Raw genomic sequence first — 19,491 nt, 5'->3', positions numbered from 1 at the left:
ACTTATTAAAATTCAAAATTGTATACATGTATTATCCTCACAATAATTCTACGGAGAAGCTAAAACTCAATGGGCTAATTGTGGCAGATTGCATTTTCCAGAACAGCAAGAGATCATGTAAAAAATAAATAAATAAAATAGTACAATGCTATGTTTTAAGCTACTTGGTTTGGGAGGTGATTTGCTATGCAGCGGTAGATAATTGGAACATTGGGTAACCAGCCCAAGGCATCTCCACAGCCAGTGCTCATTGCCGGCATCCCAGATCTGCTGCCTCTCTGTTCAGCTTTGTTCCTGAATAAAGCATCGCAGGTCCCAGCCTCCAGACACAGCCACAGAAAGTAACTCTGAACACACTATTTTTTAGAGCAGCAGGACCCAGCTCTTCTCTGAAAGCGAGGTACCAAAGTGGTGCCTGACCCATACATAGTAGGTGCTCAATAAATACCTAGCAAATAAAAGAATAGATTCCAGGCCCATTCTAGAAGCTGACATAACAATGAAAAATATGCAGTTCCTGCTCACACAGAGACTGCTCTTTAGGGAGGAGAAAAGAGTAATAAGAAGATGATTTTACACACTAAAGGACATGAAGAAAATGAGCAGGCTGTGTGACAGGGAGGGGACTGAATGTGGTATGGAGGTCAAGGAAGCCCTCTCTAAACAGATGACACTTGGAGCCTGAAGGATAAAAAAGATGCCATCTTTGGGCAAGTGAGTAGGTATATTCCTGACAGAGGGAATGGCCAAATAAAATAGTGGAAAAAGACATATACACACACAAACAATTCTAAAAATAGAAAAGAAAGACTCAGGCTGGTGGAAGGAAGCCTCCCTTATTCTAGAGACAAACAACTAAAACTAATAGTAAATGGTAGCATGGAATACAGGGAAGGACATTGGCTAGGAGTCCAACTTTGCCACTAACACCTCACATGACCTTGAGAGGATCGTTTTCTCTCTCTGGGCTATGAAATGGGGAGGTTGGACTAGAATTGGCATTAGGCTGGAGCCAGCTCACATCAGCTTGTGAGAGTACATTGTGCACATCTCTCCCTAGCTCCACATTCAGTGGTATCACACGGGTAGGCTGAAAGTGGCCATTGAGAGAGTATCCACACCATGGAAGCTGGCACGTCCTGTAAATGGAACTGTTTGCTGTTGTTGTTTTAGAGATGGTTGTTAAACACTTACAAGCACACCACTAAACTAAATAGGTGCTTCTCAAATATTTTGCTAAAGTCTCCTATTGTCAATTCAAAATTCACAATTTTACATTCTATACCCAAGTGTATATGTGCTTCCTATTTCCTCACACTCTTGAAAATATGAAATTTTATCCTCCTAACTTCAGGAAGGTGCATGTTGATAATCCTGTGGATTTTTTACATGACACACACACATGCACCCATGCACTTCTCCCTGGCTAAGTGCTGCCCTGTGGTCAAGGTAGGCATTATTCAGTCTGTAAATGTAAGCCCACCACCCCCATCTCTCTCCCTCCCTTTTCTGTTTTTCTTCCAAACCCAAGGCCTTCCCTGACTTGGATTTGAACTTGGGCACTGGGGAGGAGTAAGCCAACCCTGGTAACCCGCTCACAAGTGTATTTGTGCCCTGGAGCTCAGCACAGAAGCTGGCCAGTGTCTGCTCTTGACACCGGGGCCCAGGCCTGGCCAAGCAGACATTCCCACCCTCTCATGACACTGCAGCTATGGGGCTCCTTGCAGCTGGCCCTACCAATGCTGCCAACATCCATGGGTTATTTCTCTACAGACAGAAAGGAATGAGAACTTCCTTTTCCTCCTCTTCTCTCTCTTCCTCGTCCTCTGGAAGTGTGTGGGCTTAGCTCATCACACTGGGGCTAGGTCTGGGAGATCTGTTTTCTGTGTTTTAGACTCGAGGCTGCCGCAGGCTTCCTGGCTGACCTTGGACACATGGTTATGTTTTGTCTGTGCCTATTTTTCCGCTTACCTCACTGCTGGGGATGGCTGGGTGGATGTCTGAGGCAGCCTCAAAAAAGCAGACTACAATAGTTCCAAACACAGAGCTGGTACATGGACTATGGTTCTGTACCATCAAGACAGGGGCAGAAACCCTGGGGTGTCTGGAAAATTCCAGAAAAAAAAATGTTTATAAAGCAACACCATCCCCCAAAGGAGGTTAGAGAACTCTGTGGAGGGGAGAAGGCAGAATGTAGTGGGAATCGGGTCGGAATGGGGGAAGGGGACAGCTGGGTAGTGAAGGAATCGTCTCCTCCCTCTCTTCTAAACTCCTCAAAGCAGCTCTCACTGTCTCTGCTTCCTCAGTCCCCCAGGACCACCTCCCCACCATGCCACCAAACTGGCACCAAGGATGTCAGTGCCTCTTCATTGCTAACCCAATGGCCAGTCTTCTTAGCTAATATCACTACCCACCTCATTTCATTTTGAACAGTCCTTCACTCTCTTTCTTAAAACTCTCTACTCTCCTGTCTTAGTTCAGGTTCAGTCAAAGTGAAATCCAAAACAAGGACTTGGATGCAAATAGTTTATTTGGGAGGTGGTCCCAGGAAGCAGAAGTGAGATGCAGGGAAAATGGGACAAGGAATGAGCATGTTTTCTGAATCCTGCTATGGGCAGCTGGGACTCCATCCCTCCTGGGTCCTCTGAGCAACTTTACAGAATGTACCTTGGAATTGCTTCTGCCAAGGATGAAAGGCAAAAGCATTTAGCTGGGCTCTTGGTGCCCACGGGTTGAGGGTCACTCGCCAAGAGCATTAACTCCCTCAGGCAAGAAAGCAGACAGCCATGGTGGATGCTTGATGTGGGGAGCCACCTGCATGCACAGGAACTGTCCACACTGCATGTAGCTCCACTCAGTGGTGGACTGAGGGATGATGTAGGACACACTGATATCCCTCCTAGACTTGGCCTCCATGACATCTCTCTCCTGTGATTCTCCTCCTACCCTGTTACCATGCCTTCTCCATCTGTTTCCATAATCCTCTTCATTCTGTTCTCACAAGCTCCTTGACCAATTGTACTCCTCTGTTCATACCTGCCCTCTTGCCAGCCCTCTCCTCATCCAATGCCTTTGGCTTATCTCCATTGATGCACTAAGCACACCTTTCAGTTTGTATTTCATCCTCCTCCAAGAAACTTCTTAAAGGCAGGGACAGGACTTCTGGTGGTCTGTTGCCACACAGTACCACACAGTGTTGGGCACATAGTAGGGGCTCAAAAAAGTGTAGTTCCTCTCCCCTTCCCTGTACTAATGGCAATGTTATGGAATCATGTTGTGATTTCATGATAATGGTGATGTTATGGAATTTCCCAATCCTTAAGATCTAATTTGAAAGTTACCTGCTAGTTTCGATTTTCTTTACTTTCTGGAGAAAGAGGGCCCCAGGATGGTGGGAGTTGCCAACCTGGTAGGTAGGATGCTGCCTCTCTGGGATGCTACCCTGAACGTCACCCAACCTAGAACTTCTCTATCCATGATGTTCCCTCCCTGTTTCACAAAGCTCAGTGAATTTAACAATTCTATGTGCCTTCCAGGCAATAGTGCTTATTATAAAGAAATGAAGGTTGGAGATTCCAATTAACCAGTAGATGAGCAGCCATTCCATGCACAGGACCATGCCAGACATTAGGCTTCAAGAAGGAGAAAATGCATGAGGAAGAAGAAGGGAAGAAGTAGAGGGCACCTCTGTCTTTAAGGAGTTTATAATCTAGGTGGTGGAGGCAAGGCTGAGAACACAGACTCTTCTGCCAAGAAATACTGGTGTTGACACAATCAACTGGAAAAGAACTGGCTGTTTGGTAAATGGTGCTGGGTAAACATGAAGAAAAATGAAATCGGATCCCCACCTATCACTTCGCACAAAGATGAGCTCTAGCTGGGTTGAAGACCTAAAATAAGATGCTAACTGCAAGAGAAGACATGGTAGGAGAACACCTTTATGGTCCAAAGGTAGAAAATTAAACACACCCTTAAATGCACAAACAATAAGACAAAATATTGGTGAATAGGCTTTATCAAAACTAAGGATCTCTATTCCACAAAGTTCACAGGCAGATAACAAAATGAGGGAAAATATTTGCAATGTCTCAAACAGACAAATTAGTATCCAAGCCTTGCAGACCCTTTTGCAAATCAACGAGGAAGAAAAAGCAAACCCAATAAAAAAAATGAGCAAAGGACACGACCAGGCAATCAACATACGAGGAAACCTCAAAGCTAACAACTTAAAGAAATACTTAATGTTGCTAGTAATCACACAAATTGAAAATTAAAACAGTGAGATAAAGATTTGGAATAGAAGGACCTTCCACCTACTGGTGCACATGAGTGTGAACTGACATGGTCAACACACTTCTGGCTCTAAAAAGAAGTCATTCATCCTGTGACCCAGAAATTCTGCCCCTGAGTAAATCCCCAGATTTGCTCTTACAAATCTATAATTGGCTGAGGATAGAGCTATGCATCGTGGTGCTGGTGATAGTAGAAGCCAGAAAGAAAATGAATGTCCTCCGGTGGAGAAATTGTGCACACTACATGCAGCTCGGAGGCCCAGCCAACAGTTTGAAGCAACAAAACAGATAGCACTTATTTTGTATGGTGGGGAGCTTTATAAAAGTAATGAGTGGGGGGAAAAAGTAGAATGAGATCTATAACATGAAATCATTTATATAAACTTAAAGGCATGCACCCAAAACAACAAAATATATTTTCAAGCAAAGAAATAGACTGAATGGTGCTATTCCAGTTACTATGGCTCAGTGACAGGTATCCCAAAACTTAGTGACTTAAAACAACCATTCTACACTATTGCGTGGATTCCAGAGGTCAGGACCTTAAATAGGTTTGCCAGGAGATGAGCTCCACATGGGCACTGACTGGGGTCACTAGGTGGTATCTGCGGGAAGCTGAGTGGTCTGCAGGGCTCAAGGCAGCTTGCTGACATGTCTGGCATTTTGGCAGGGGCTCAGCTGGGGCTGTCAACCAGAGTGCCTCTAGCATTTGCATGGTAGTCTCAGGGTAGTTGGGTTCTTACAGAGGCTCAGAGTACCAGCAAGCAAGGAGGAGGCTGTGTGGAAGTCACATGGCATCACTTTCACCACACTCTAATGGTGGAAGCAGTCACAAGCCCACTCAGATTCAAGGAGAGGGACATAGATTCTGGGGTCTTTATGGGAGAAGTTTCAAAGAATTTGCGGTCATTTAAAATCTCCTCTGTTGTCTGTGGTAGGGAAGGAGTACAGGAGAAGAGAATGAGGCTAAAAGAAAATAAATGGGGAAGAAATTCTATGTTGAATGGTGGCTCCATTCAATAAATCCAACTTAATCTATGCATGTGGTCTTATTTGCATAACAAGGATGCAAGGAACAAGGATGTTCATGGAAGAAATTAACATAAGGATCTTAAAATGAGATCCTCCTAGATTAAATAGGTAGGCCCTAACTCCAATGCAGGTGACCTTATAAGAGGGAGGCAGGGGGAGATTAGGTGACAGGAGAGGAGAACACATGGGGGGCAGAGGCTACTGGAGGAAGAGGCAGAGATGGAGCTATGTAGCCACTAGCCAAGGAATGCCTGGAGAAGGACGGATTCTCGCATAGAGGCTCCGGAGGGAGCACAGCACTTGGCAACACCTTGATTTTGGACTTCCAACTGCAAGATTTCTGAAATAATATATTTCTGTTGTTTTAAGTCACCTGTTTGTGGCAATTTGTCACAACAGTTCCAGGAAACGAAGGCATACTGTGACAAAAAAATGTACCAGGATTTTTTAAAGGAACTCTTTCCATCTTCATTTCTCCTGAGGCCTAAAGGCCAAGAATGTGCAAATGAAGGGCGATCCCAGCATGCCAAAGGGAATTCAGGCCAGATTTCCAAAAGTGATGCCTGGAAACCAGGCATGTGACACTTTGTCTCTTGACCACCTCAAGGTTACAAAGGGTTGAACCCAACGTGACCAAAGAATTCTCTGAGGGAAGTGGTTGGTGGCTGTGAGGCCCACCCTCCCAGGAATGGGGTGGGAATGCTGCTACCCTCCCCCTCAACCTGCTCAACCTGGAGCAAAGGAAATCAATGAGACCCTATAGTCTCCTAGTCCTAGGGCCTAGGAATCTGAAGGCCAGAGGTGTGGTCATCAGCCTGAGGTGGGGGTTGGGTGGCTGCCCTGGAGCCAGCCAGGCCCCCATGGATGGCAATGGCAGAGCAAGGGCGCCTGCAGGCTTGTCAGGTAGCAGATGAGGGTGAAAGAGGGTGGCAATAAGACCATTTCAAGTCCTCTTGAGACTTGCCCCTTTCCTGACCCTCACCATTGTCCCTCAACTTCCCTCGGGAAGAGTCAAAGGTGAATGCCAAGGAGGAATATGTGCCCTAGCCAGAGAAATAGCAAGAGAGCTCATCCCGCCCACTTGCCCATGGCTGCGGGAACACACCTGAGCTAGGCAGGACCGTCACATCCAGAGTTTGGGTGATTACACTGCACTGGGCATATCAGGACTTAAACTGAGTCAAGTCTTCTATCTGAACGAGTGCCTGAGGACATTTTATCACCTAAAACTGAACAGATGAGAAGAGACAGCTGGTGGTTCCTTCCTGGGGTTGGGGAGGAACTGGCCTGGTGGTGTGCATGGGATGGGTCCAAGGAGACAAGAGCAGTGTTGGGATCACACTGATCCCAGTTGCGGAGACAGGAATATTGACAGCTACCAGCTGCCACACCATGACTTGCTGAGCCAGCACAACAGTAGGGTGCTAGCATCTACCTGGGTAGTCTCTTTTTAAAATTGTTATTTTTTTAATTGAAGTGAAATTCACATAATATAAAATTAACCATTTTAAAGCCAGGGATGCCTGGGTGGCTCAGCAGTTAAGCATCTGCTTTCGGCTCAGGGCGTGATCCCGGGGTCCTGGGATCGAGTCCCACATCAGGCTCCCTGCATGGAGCCTACTTCTCCCTCTGCCTGTGTCTCTGTCTCTGTCTCTTTGTGTCTCTCATGAATAAATAAATAAAATCTTAAAAGAAAAAACATTTTAAAGCCAACAATTCTGGGGGTATCTGGGTGGCTCAGTCAGTTGATCATGTAACTCTTGATCTCAGTTCAGGTCTTGATCTCAGGGTTGTGAATTCAAGTCCCACATTGGGCTCCACACTGGGCATGGAGCCAACTTCAAAAAAAAAAAAAAGTGAACAATTCAGTAGCATTTAGTACATTCACAGTGTATGCAACCAGCACCAATGATGATTCTGAAACATTTTCATCACCCCAGGAAGGAACCCCATATCCACCAAGCCGTCATTCCCCATTCCTCACCCATGCCCCTAGCCCCAGGCCCTGGAAACCACCAGTCTGCATTCTGTCTGCATGGATTTACCTACTTTGGATATTTTGTATGAATGGTGTCACACAATATGTGACCTTTTGGGTCTGGCTTATTTCATTTAACACAATGTTTTTGAGGTTCGTCCAGACTGCAGCATGTATCTACCGATTCATTCTTTCTGTGGCTGAATAATATTCCATTGTATAGATAGGTCATAGTTTATTTATCTGTTTATCCACTGGTGGGCATTTGTGTTATTTCCACTTTCTGGCTATTGAAAATAGTGCTGCTATGAACACGCGTGTACATGTATGTGTTAGAGAGCTGGTTTTCAATTCTTTTGGATATGCACCTAGGAGTGGAATCACTGGGTCATCTGGCAATTCTTTCCCACTGAGGCTGAACCATTTTGCATTCCCGACAATAATCTCCAAGGAGTCCAATTTCTCCACATTCTTGCCAACACTTGTTATTTTGTTTTGTTTTTTTATTATAGCCATTCTATGCGGTGTGAAGCTGTATCTCATTGTGGTTTTGATTTCAATTTCCCCAATGACTAATGATGCTGAGCATCTTTTCATGTGCTTCTTGGCCATCTGGATGTCTTTGGAGACATATTCATTTGAGTCCTTTGCCCAAGCCCTTTCTTTAATGGTGCTGTCTTTTTGTTGTTGAGTTTTAAGATTATACACACACACACACATACACACACATATATTCTAGATACCAGATCCTTACCAGATATATGATTTGCAAGTACTTTCTCCCATTCAGTAGGCTGTCTTTTCACTTTCTTGCTAATACCCTTTGATGCACAAAAGTTTTTAATTCTGATAAAGCTCAATTTATCTAGTTTTTCTTTTGTTGCACATGCTTTTGGTGTCATATCTAAGAATCTGCTGCCAAATTTGAGGTCATAAAGATCTATCCTTGTCTTTTCTTGTCTTGTGGTTGGTCCATTTTGAGTAAATTTTGTGGACATGGTGCAAAATAGAGATCCAGGGATCCCTGGGTGGCACAGCGGTTTGGCGCCTGCCTTTGGCCCAGGGCGCAATCCTGGAGACCCGGGATCGAATCCCACGTCGGGCTCCCGGTGCATGGAGCCTGCTTCTCCCTCTGCCTGTGTCTCTGCCTCTCTCTCTCTCTCTCTCTCTCTCTCTCTGTGACTATCATAAATAAATAAAAATTAAAAAAAAAAAGAAATAGAGATCCAACTTCATTATTTTGCCTGTCACTACACAGTTGTCTGGATGCTCTATTTGACTCCTCATATTAACCTCAGGAGAGAAGCAGTGTTATCAACACCATTTTACAGATGGGGAAACTGAGGTTTTGAGAGGTGAAAAGTTATCCAAAGCCACACAGATAGCAAATGGCAGCACTGTGATTTGATATGGGCCATATCTGAGAACTGGTACTTCTAACCATCGTAGTCAATGCCTCCAATGCCTCTCTTTAGTCCTTCTGATTTCAGAGTGGCCCTTCCTAGTCCTCCCAGGGGCTCCCCTGCCCCCCACCCCCCACACCCAGGCATACCAGCAGAATCCTGATCCACCTCCTGGCTCCCAGCTCCTACCTCACCAGTCTTTGAAGCTATCATTTTCCTGCAACCTTCTGGGGATGGTGCAATTATGAGTTGGGAATCAGAGAGCCAGGCCCACCTTCACGGTTTAGGGTTGTCCAGTACTGTACCCATTGCCAACCCAGAGAGTCAGGCTGGCCGAGGGGGTCAAGATGAGAGGGTGTTTTTTTTCTTTTTCTTTTTTTATCATGTAACATTTAATAATTGCAAATATATTCATTACAATTTACAGATTAGTTAAAGTTATATACACAAATATAATTTTAGCTATAAAATCCCAACACACTGGTTACATTTAAGTCACTGGATCTGTAGAAGCCAATTTAGAGTCTTCTAGTCCCCTAAATTCACCTTCTTTAAATTATACAAAAATAAAATCTGATAGTTTTGATTTCAAGTTAAAGATGAAGAGGTGCTGTTATCACATTGGACGCTCAGAAAAGGAAATTTTACCTGTCTATACAATGCCTTTCACATGCTACATTGATACTTAAAGCACCATTGCAAGACTTAAAATGTGTACAATGTTCAATCACAACTTCTAAGTTTAACTGTGTTCTAACAACTAGGATTGGGATGAAAGGACAAAAAGTTTTTCTCCTTCAGTCCAACTTAAAAACAGCCCTGTCTCTATCACTTCTTTTAAAGAAGGGTAGTAAATGGGAGAATCCTTCACCAAGCTTCTACTCATTTGGTGGTGAGGCTGGAATTCCAAGGGAACAAGTTTCTGAAATCCAGTAGATGTCAAACTATCCCATTATTTTCAAATATGCGGAGGTGCTAGATTTAGTTTTTAAAAGAAGTGAAATAAAACAGTATATACTTCAGTCTGGTTTTAAAAGAATGAATATATATATATATATATATATATATATATATATATATATATATATATTTTGAAAAGCAGCCATTTCACCAACATTGAATGACTTCTTTTTCCAATTTTTTATTTATTAATTGAGAGAGAGTGAGAACGAGAGAGATCACAGAGGGAGAAGGAGAAGTAGACTCCCCAGTGAACTCAAAGCCCAACCCTGGGCTCAATTCCATAACCCCGAGATCATGACCTGAACCAAAGGCAGATGCTTACCTGACTGAGCCCCCCAGGCACCCTAATGTCTTCTTTTAAAAACCTGTTCTGTGTCTTCTTTTTTCCCCCCAGGTCTTGTTTTTTCCACCCTCCCTGACCCCCCTCTCCCCTCCTCACATGTGAAAATGCATACACAAAACTGTATCCCCTTGTGACTCACACCCTGTAAGATGCTAGCTCTATAGTCTCAGGGATAACCTAGGATCATGCAGGGCATGCTGTTGGGGCCCAGTGAATGCATGTTGAATGAGCTGAACATGCATCACACAGCAGTTAGACACAGCAGTTCTCAGTCCTGGCTGACATCAGAATCACCTGAGCAGCGATAGAAAGATACCTAAGTCAGGCTCCCCTCCCCACCCCTCACCCTGAGAAAACCATGATTTGATTGGCCTGGGATCGGGATTGTTTTAATAATTCCAGAGGTGATTCCAACAGGTGTGCAACAATGCTCCCAGGGGATCAGCCCTGCCCAAGCTGGGCTATGAAGCTGTTGCCCAGAGGCCTTGTTGCCCAGAGGCCTCACCTCCCACCAACTGCCCCCAGCCCTTGACTGAGCATTGCACGAACTGGGGTGGCCCATTCCTGGGGGACACAGGGCTTTCTCATGAGCAACTTTGGCTCCAGGCCTCCCCAAAGGCCTTGCTGAACCTTTCTGAACCACATGGTCTAGGACACTCCCATCCAACCTTCATTCCCACAGGTCCGCCAGGCTTATATAATTCCTCAGGAATTCTAGCCAACTTCTCCTTAATTAACTGAGGAGGTGGGTCCCTGGTCTATAATCTTGCACAGCAGCAAAGGAAACAAGTCCCACTACCCTCCCAAGTACTCATCTCCACACAGGGAGTAACCCGCCATCTTAGGGCAGCTTCCCCAGTGCCAAAGATCTGGAACAAGCAATTTATTAAGGGAGTGTTTTCCAGGGACAACTAGTACAGTGTGAGAGGGGCCAGATGGGGAAGAATGGGGAAGCTAGGCAGCGCCGGCCTACCACAGCACCCTGGCCATGTTGCCTATATCCAGACCAGGGGTGCAGAGGCTAGAAGCACAGCTAATCTAAGTGTGGTGGTCAGAACAATGCCCTGCAAAATATCTGCATCCTAATCCATGGAATCTGTGACTATCCTCATTTCTGTGGTTAAGATGACTCTGCAGATGGGATTAAGTTAAGGATCTAGAGATGAGAAGGTTATCCTGGATTACCTGGGTTGGCCCAGCATAATCACAAGGGTCCTCGTAAGAGGGAGAAAGATGTGAGGTCGAAGGCAGAAGTTGGGCTAGTGTGGCCAGGGCCGCAAGCCAAGGGACCCAGGCCTCTAGAAACTGGCAGAGGGGAAAAGAGTGATTCTCCCCTATGGCTTGCAGGAGTGCAACCCAGCCACATCTTGGCTCTAGCCCAGAGAAGCCTACTTCAGACTTCGGGCCTCCAAAGCTGTACCATAAATTTGTATTGTTTAAGCCTCCCAGTTTGTGATGGATTACAACAGCAGCAGGAATGGAACTTCTCACTGAGCATTGGAGGGACACCTGGATCGCCCGGGAGCAGGAGAGAGTGGGAGGCTGTCCCCACTCGCCTCTCTATCCACCTACAGGCTATCCTGAGGCAGCTTCTCCTCACCTCTGCGTGTCTGATGAGGGATGGGGTCTCCTGCCCTGCTCCCCTAAAGCTGCCACCTAGAACTGGCCCCTCAGCAACGAGGTAACCTCAAGCCACCTTGTGGTCATCTGGTCTCGTTGCGTTAGTACCATCTTTTTTTGGTGTGTGAGACAAGGATCTGAAGAGCTGGCGCCTTTGGCTTATGCTTTCTTTCACTGTCTATGTGAATAATTAACTGTCTGAATCTAAAAGTGGATCATCTGTGTTCATTAGCCCCATCAGTCAGGGCCTGGTGATGGCCTGACCTAAATGTGCATAAATCTGACTAAGTCCCAGCCTCAGGCCAACCCTCTGGGGAGCTGGGGCAGGAATTACACCTGGAGACAAAGGAGATGGGTTCTGTTCTCTGCCAAAAGTCATTGGCTACCAGCTGCCCCACAGGGAGACTTAGTCACCCAAGCACCTCAGGCTCTTGATGTGACCAAAACGCTCCCCAGGACCCCAAAGGCCCTAGGTGTGAGCCACTAGCAGCCAAGCACAGGGACTTTGGAAAAGGGATCCCAGCAGACCAGGGAGGGGAAGAAGAGAAGAGAGTGTAGACTTTGCTCTACCCAAGAATCATGTAAGACTCACTGGGTGATAGATTTTTGAGCCCACGGACAGAACACAGATACAGGAGCCCATCCTACGCAGCTGGGGGAGCAGCACCCAGGTCCCAGAGCCTGACTCAGCCTTCCAGGGTGGGAGCTAACACTCCTGCCAACATCCAGGCTCAGAGTGGTGGCTGTCCATGGACCAGGAAAAGGTGGTTGTTTCCCTTCAGGAAACAATACAAGAGCCCAAGCCTGTACATTTCATGCCAAACTGCTCATGGAAGCCAGTGGGCAGCTGGCCATCCCAGGTTCTTGGAGCACAGAGCTACAGCAACTGGCTCGGCCTCCAACCTGTATGCCAGGCAAGCTGACCAGAGTGGCCCTTCGGTGACAGCACAAAGAACAGCCTTTGCCCCTCCTGTCTGGATATACCTTTATCTTTCCTTTTGCTAACCCCATCTCACCGCCCCTCTCCATTCACCCCACTGTATGATTCTGTTCCCTATACCTTCCCACCGACTTGTCTCCTTCTCTCCTGACTTAGGGATGACGAAGGCCCACAGGCACTTGGAATGTTGCTCTGCCATATACAGAACCCTCAGGGATAAAGGAACTTCACTCATGGAAGAAAAGATTGAAGGGAAGGAAAGACGTTCAAATCAGAGGCTGGTTGACTTTTTCTGTAGACAACGTCATAGCAAGTATTTTAGACTCTGCAGGCCACACAGTCTCCATCACAACTACCCAATTTTGCCACCATGGCACAAAAGCAGGCACAGACAATATACAAACAAGTGGACCTGGCTGTGTTCTAAGAGAACCTTTATCACACAAGCCAGCACTGGGCCAGGTTTGGCCTATAGGCATAGTTTGCTGACCTCTGGTTTACATATTCACTGACTCCAGTTATTTAAAATTAGAAGGAACTTTAGAGATCATCCTGTCCAGGAATGACAAATGGGTTTCAACCCACCTGCCAACTCTGCCTGCTTGGTAGTGGCTTCCTGGCTCATTGTGTTGAGAAGGGTTCTGAGGCCAATCCCTACCACAGTGTCATAAAGGAATAGCACCGTATGCCCTGGGCAGGGAGGGGCAGTGGCAGCACCAGTGCCTCATGTTGGCCACTTGATTAACTAAACTCCCTCATCTTCTATATGGCTAGCTCAATTCCAGAGAGGTTAAGTGACTTGCCCAATGCCACACAGCTATAGCCAGGGAGCTGGTCAACCAGCTTCTTAATGTTACTGAGGCAAAATGGAAAGTTATTTATCCTATTGTCTCATTACCATGTCTAAGCCAAAGAGATCCTCATGCCCCCTTTGTGCCAAGTTTCCAGGCCTGGGATCTTGAGAGGAAAGCCACAGAGTCCAGGACCCCATCTAGTCCTTGATTTGTGAGAATTTACATTTTGAGAGGCTTTCAAAACAACCCTAAAAACTTATATTATGATGTCTGAAAAGTGAGGCTGGCTCACAGGGAGTGCCGCCTGCCAGAACCTTGTTCATGGTGGGGCACAAAGTGGCTCCAGAGATAAGCTATGATTTCCCTTTGTAGCAGGAAATGCTTCACAAGCACCGTGGCCCACTATCTCATGAACCCTGTAGGGCTACAGCCAATCTTGAGCCCACATCAACATTGTGAAGCATGAAGCTCTTACTATTTCTCACCTGCGGGCCTATTTCCTAAGTTTCAAAATGCTTATCACTATCAGATAATAACTGCCAGGGCCTTTATTAATGCCAATTAATGATCAACTATAATAAACTTTCAAAACAGAATGCAGGTCAAACTTGTGGAAGAAACTTTTAAAACCCTGAACTCTGCAAATTAAGTCATTCTATTTTAAAAATCAGATTGTCTACTATTAGAGCATCTCTAGTATCAGAGCTTTGCAATTGTTTGAACCTCAGTGTCAAGCAAATGGAGTAGTCCTAACCTCACGGTCCATTGCAACGGTCAAAGTGACAGATTGCAGCAGAGCCCACTTCGGAAGTCACTCGTAGCCTCAGGGGACAGTTCTGGGCCAGGCTACAGGCTTCCTCCTTTGAGCATCCATGTCGCTCTGCCCGAGAGTGTCCTCTATTTCCCCTTCCTCTGCCCCGCCCCCAGCAAATCTGGCCAGAAATGCTGGGGGAGAGACTGTTTTCAGGAGCAGTGACCAAGCAAGGAGGGATGGTGCCAAGTGGTGTAAAGAACTCCTGCGTCCTCATCCCCTATGCACGATTCTGAGATATTGTTTGCAATGATAAAACGACACAAGCTCTCAAAAGGTCCCCAAGGGCACTTGAGTCCTATTTCCTCCTGTCATTAGCACACCCACCATTGGTGATCTTCTCTTGCTTGTGTTACTTACTCCCTCCCGGGGCATCTGGGGTCATTTCTCAAATAAACTACCCATTTACCCAAGTCCTGGCCTCCGGGGCAGCCCAAACTGAAATACGTTTACACTCAGGCGGGCCTGAGAAGTTTGGTGCTTCCCACCTCCCCACGCCAGGGCAGTATATGGGAGGGTCACAACCTGTGGGCGCCGCTGGAGCCCTCACCGCGAGGAGTAAGAAGCGGGGTGGCCAGTGCAGCCACAGGTTTGTCCGTCCGGGATGCTTTCCTACTTTCCTTCCGCTGGTCGCCCTGGGGAGCCCCCACCCAGGACGCGGTCCTCGGGCGGCTGAGAACCGGGACCGCCAGCCCCAAGCTCACACCGCGGGCGTCCTAGGACCCAGACCAGCCAATCGGAATAGCCCAGCCCCGCAGACGCTGTGAGTGGCTCGGGCAAGTCCGGTCGGAGTCCTCGCTGGGGCTGCCCTGGGGGCCCGGGAAGAAGCTGTAGAGGAGCCTCGAAAGCCCAGACCGGAAACTGGGAGGGTGCGTCTCAGCCTGGGAATGCCTGGGAATGCCTGGGATTTCTGCCCCGTGCAGAGGGCTTGTGTGCAGGCAAGGGAGGCTGGGAAATGCCACTCTCAGGGGTCCGGGCGCCTGCACCTGGAACAGAGTGCAGAGGACAGGAAGGGCGCAAGCGCAAATGCTCCTCCCAGAGCAGGTGGAAGGTGCAGAGAGAACGTGTGGGGGATGGAAGGAGAGCCCCCCAACAGCTGGACCGGACAACTGCGGGAAGGGGGAAGGGGCAGGGGCAGAGGGGAGGCCGCCTTGCTCTTCGGTGCCGCTTCGGCAACAGTAAAAAATGGGGGTCCCGGTGTCTCACAGGTCACTGGACAAATGTCTTATAAGGTCCCTTAAAGGCCCAGGACTCTCCGATCCCAATTAGGTCTTGTCCAGATTCACGATTCCGTGTCTTCCGTCGCGTGGTTTTATGCATTTGGCAGCGGGGTTGGTTACACATTGATCTCCTTGGGAGCTGGGCCCCGGCGACCGCCTCATGCTGCTGCCTCCCAGCCTCCGAGGGCCACCGCCACCGCCACCGCCACCGTCGTCCGTATTACCTCCAGGCTCCGGGCTTCTGGGGGGCGGGCCGGGGGGGGGGGGGGGCGCGGCATTTAAACTCCTCTCTGCTCTTGAAATGTGCCCAGGGTCTTAAAGGAAGGATCCCTTTCAGAAAATGGACAGCCACCAAAATAAATTATCCAGAAAAATAAAACCTCTTTCTCTAGCACAGAAGAAATTTAAGAGCTCATTAGCCTTAGGAATATTTTCTAATATGTGAGGCCAGTAGGCAGAACCATGAATATTCATGAGCATGCTCCCTACCTCTCCATCCTGAAATGAAGGTGTTGGAAACCATCTTTTTAGGTACTGCCATTTGGGGGAAAGGTATATTAACTATCAGTAGGTTTACTGACCCAAAATACTCTAAAAATGAGATTTCTGACATTTTCATTAGAGCTTGTACCATGTTCTGCCACAAGTTAATTCCTGGGGAAGACAATGGGAAAAAACTGGCCAACCTACCAATTTCAGATCAAAAGTCTGGGGTCAATGATAATCCTGGCTAGTTTTATAAACTCTATTGGCCCTATCCCCACTTGGTTTCCCACCCTGGCTTCCATGTTGTTCCTATATTCTCCCACCATATGGGCAACTGCAGGCAGAAGGTCCCATGAGAACCAAACCAACCCAGGTAAAAGGGGGAGCAGAGCCTCCTAAAAGCTGATGAGGATCCTCCCAGGCTTCATGGATCAAGTCTTAGGCTCTTTCCCTTCCTGGGTCTTGTGTGTGTGTGTGTGTGTGTGTGTGTGTTTTCAAGGTTGAAGTAAGCCAATGGTTTTCAACCTTGTGCATTAGAATCACCTCCAGACCTTTTATTCTGTATTTTTTTTAAAAAGAGTTTATTTATTCACGAGAGACACACACAGAGAGGCAAAAACATAGGCAAAGGGAGAAGCAGGCTTCTCACAGGGAACCAGATGCGGAACTCCATCCCAGGACCCCAGGATCACGGCCTGAGGCAAAGGTGGATGCTCAACTGCTGAGCCACCCAGGCATCCCACCTCCAGACCTTTTAAATATGATCACACCCATGCTCAGACTACTAATCATGGCAGTCTCTGAGGTGCGCTCAGTACTCCGTGTTTTACCAGGCAGGTGAAATTATGTGATTTTAACATACAGCCAAGAGGGCTGTAGTGGCTGCTCTCTGAGATGATTGATGCTACCATCAATCCTCACACTTCCTAACATAAATGCGGTTCTCCACAGAGAGGGGGAGCCTGTTCTTCCACTTCTTGAACCTGGGCAGAAATGATGAATGCCGCTTCCAGTTTGGCTGATAAGAGAGGTGGCAGTCTCTCTTTTCTTCCTCGTGAAACATTTGTTCTTGGGATGTTCCCACTCAGAACCCAGCTGCCATGCCATGGGAAGCCCATACCACCTTGAGAGACCCAGTGAAGGTGGAGTCAAGTCAACAGCCCGGCCAGAACAGCTGAGAAGCCCTGGATCAAGGGGAGCCATCCACAGGTAGACAATCTCCTGAGGTACCTAATGTCCCCAGGGCATGGGGATACCAGGCACATCCACAGGGCTCAGCTCCTTCCTGTCTGAGTCCTGCCTCACCCCCACCCTGAGATAAGCCTGGTAAAAGCATGACAGCTTAGGGGGCAGGGCAGCAATGAGAGCAAAGGGGAATCCCTTCTGTTTAGGGAGAAGCTGACCATCAAGTATTCCCTTCTAGGGGAAAAGCGTCTTTGCTTTATTTTCAATTTTTCTGTTATTAATTTGTGTATAGTGTGTTATAATTCATAGATTTCCTGGTCCCCCTGGATGCTGGAAAGCAAATATGGTCAACAATTCATTTTGCAGAAGAAGGACCAGAAAGTTCAGACAGGTTATGTGACTTTGCCCAGATGCCACAACCAGTAAAAATTGAAATTGGGATCAATTCTGATCAAGTCCAAGCCAGGGCTTTTTTTCCTGCTATATTCCACTGCCTCTCCATTTTGGGGAGCAAAAAGATCAGAGGGTGTGGGAGAAAAATGCTGTATGCTACTTAATATCTACTCTCACTCTCTGACTTGGTACCAGGACCCTGACTTTATTCAGGGAAGGGATATATTCAGCTAAACCTACATTTCCCAGTCTTTCTTGTAGTGAGATGTGGACTAGTGACTAAGTGGGATGTAAGCCTTAGCATTGATGGGGCTTCCAGGAAACCTGCTTCAGAGGCATCTGTCTCAACTGAGAGGAGTACCCCTTTTGCTTTTCCTCCTTCCAGACTGCAGTTCATACAATGGCTGGAGCTCCAGTAGCCATATTACACCATGAGGTTACTCTGAGGGTAGAAACTACTTACTGCAAACAATAGAGCAGAAAGATGTAACAAATATGGGTTCTGCCCTGGATTGCATACCTTCTTTAAACTTCCTCATAAGGCAAAGAATAAATGCCTGGGGTTTTAAGTCACTATTTTTCAGGTCTCTGTTATAGTCAACAGCAATTTTAAATTCATTAGGTTTATGTAACTGACTATTCTAAAATTCTAATCAAAGTTACAATTTGATGGTGCAACTATCCATCAGGATACCAAAAGCCTATTTTCCATGCAAGGGGGACAGAGGCTGTAAACTAAGGCTGTGACTCCAGCAGGCATGTGTACCCCATAGGGGGGAATGGTAAATCTGCCATAAAGCAGCTATGCAATGGATAGTTGTTGGATGGACAAAGACTTTTGTAGACACCAGTCTTACCCATTTCTGGTTGCAATACCTCTGTTCCCTAGCATCCTTTCAAGGACTTGAGAAATACATCACACAAGAGTGACCTTTGTTAGTCTAGAAAGAGCAGAAGACTCAACTACATTTTCCAGGGAAGATCAGCCCCAGCCCTCAGTCCCCAGGGGTTTTATCTCCTGTCTCCCCTGGTGACCTTCAGTTTACTTCTGCAGTTGATGTGATACTAGTGAAGAATTTAAAGATATTTGCATGATCTGCATTCCTGTGATTTGCCATACAAGAACCTGTCCGAGTTAGTTATTGCCCTTTGGCTTAGGCTCTGGAATGAAGTCAAATGGAGCATCCTGAACCCAACCAGAAGCCTACCCCAGCCAAGCCCAGGCAAGCCTACTCAAGATCAGCCAACTACAGCAGACCTCCTGCCTCAGGGGTATGAAATAAAGAGTTGGTTGTGGGATTGTGTTTTATGTAACATCATCACAAAAGTAACTGACTGATACACCAGTCATTCAGATAGCCATGCTAGAAACTTGAATGTCACCCTTTACTCTCACCTCTTCTTCATGCCTCACACTCCAACCCCAAGCCCCAAATATTCCTCAAAGCCATCTCATCCTTCCAGCCTCTCTGTTTCTGCCTTACTACAGGCTTCATCTCTGGCTTAGAGTGACTTCCCAGTGGCCTTCCTGCCTTTAGATTGATCCACTCAAATCCACTCTCCAGGGTGAGTTTCCTGAAGTGTAAATCAGAACATAACTCTCCCTCACTTAAGACCCTTCCATGGGTTTTAATTAGGACCTTCTGTTTCTGCGTGCCATTCCTTCTCCTGGGGACACTCTCCACCTTGAATCTAACTCAGCTCCAACTCCTGCTGTTTGGAGCTGGTGACATCCCCTCAGACACTGCCCCCGCCCCCATCCCCCACAACCAGGCTCAGCGTCTTGCTGGGCACTGTCCAAGTTGCTGGGCTTTAGGACACTGTCAAAATTGCCTGTGTCTTGTCCAGCTCTTCCATAAACTGTGAGCTCCCCAAGGGCAGGGCCTGAATACATTTCCCCTGAGTAAACTCTGTATATGTGTCCAGCGCACAACCTGAGCCACTGCTGACAGAGGAGCTGCTCCAGTGTCATCTCCTGCTGCAGGAGGGGCCAGCTCTCTGAGGCGGGAGCCCAGCTTTGCCAGAAGCAGT

At 47.0% G+C, this 19,491-nt stretch overlaps 1 long non-coding RNA gene across 1 annotated transcript; it reads left to right on the top strand.

Annotated features, from left to right (window-relative positions):
* Window positions 1-526: 526 nt before the first annotated feature.
* On the top strand, window positions 527-18,745 carry LOC111092220. The gene is made up of 3 exons (XR_005377352.1): window positions 527-714; window positions 16,971-17,091; window positions 18,619-18,745. It is a non-coding gene; the product is annotated as an uncharacterized LOC111092220 (long non-coding RNA).
* Window positions 18,746-19,491: the final 746 nt, after the last annotated feature.

Source organism: Canis lupus, chromosome 24 (assembly GCF_011100685.1).
Source record: "Canis lupus familiaris isolate Mischka breed German Shepherd chromosome 24, alternate assembly UU_Cfam_GSD_1.0, whole genome shotgun sequence".
Lineage (NCBI taxonomy): Eukaryota > Metazoa > Chordata > Mammalia > Carnivora > Canidae > Canis > Canis lupus.
This window is presented reverse-complemented; position numbering and strand designations above follow the sequence as displayed.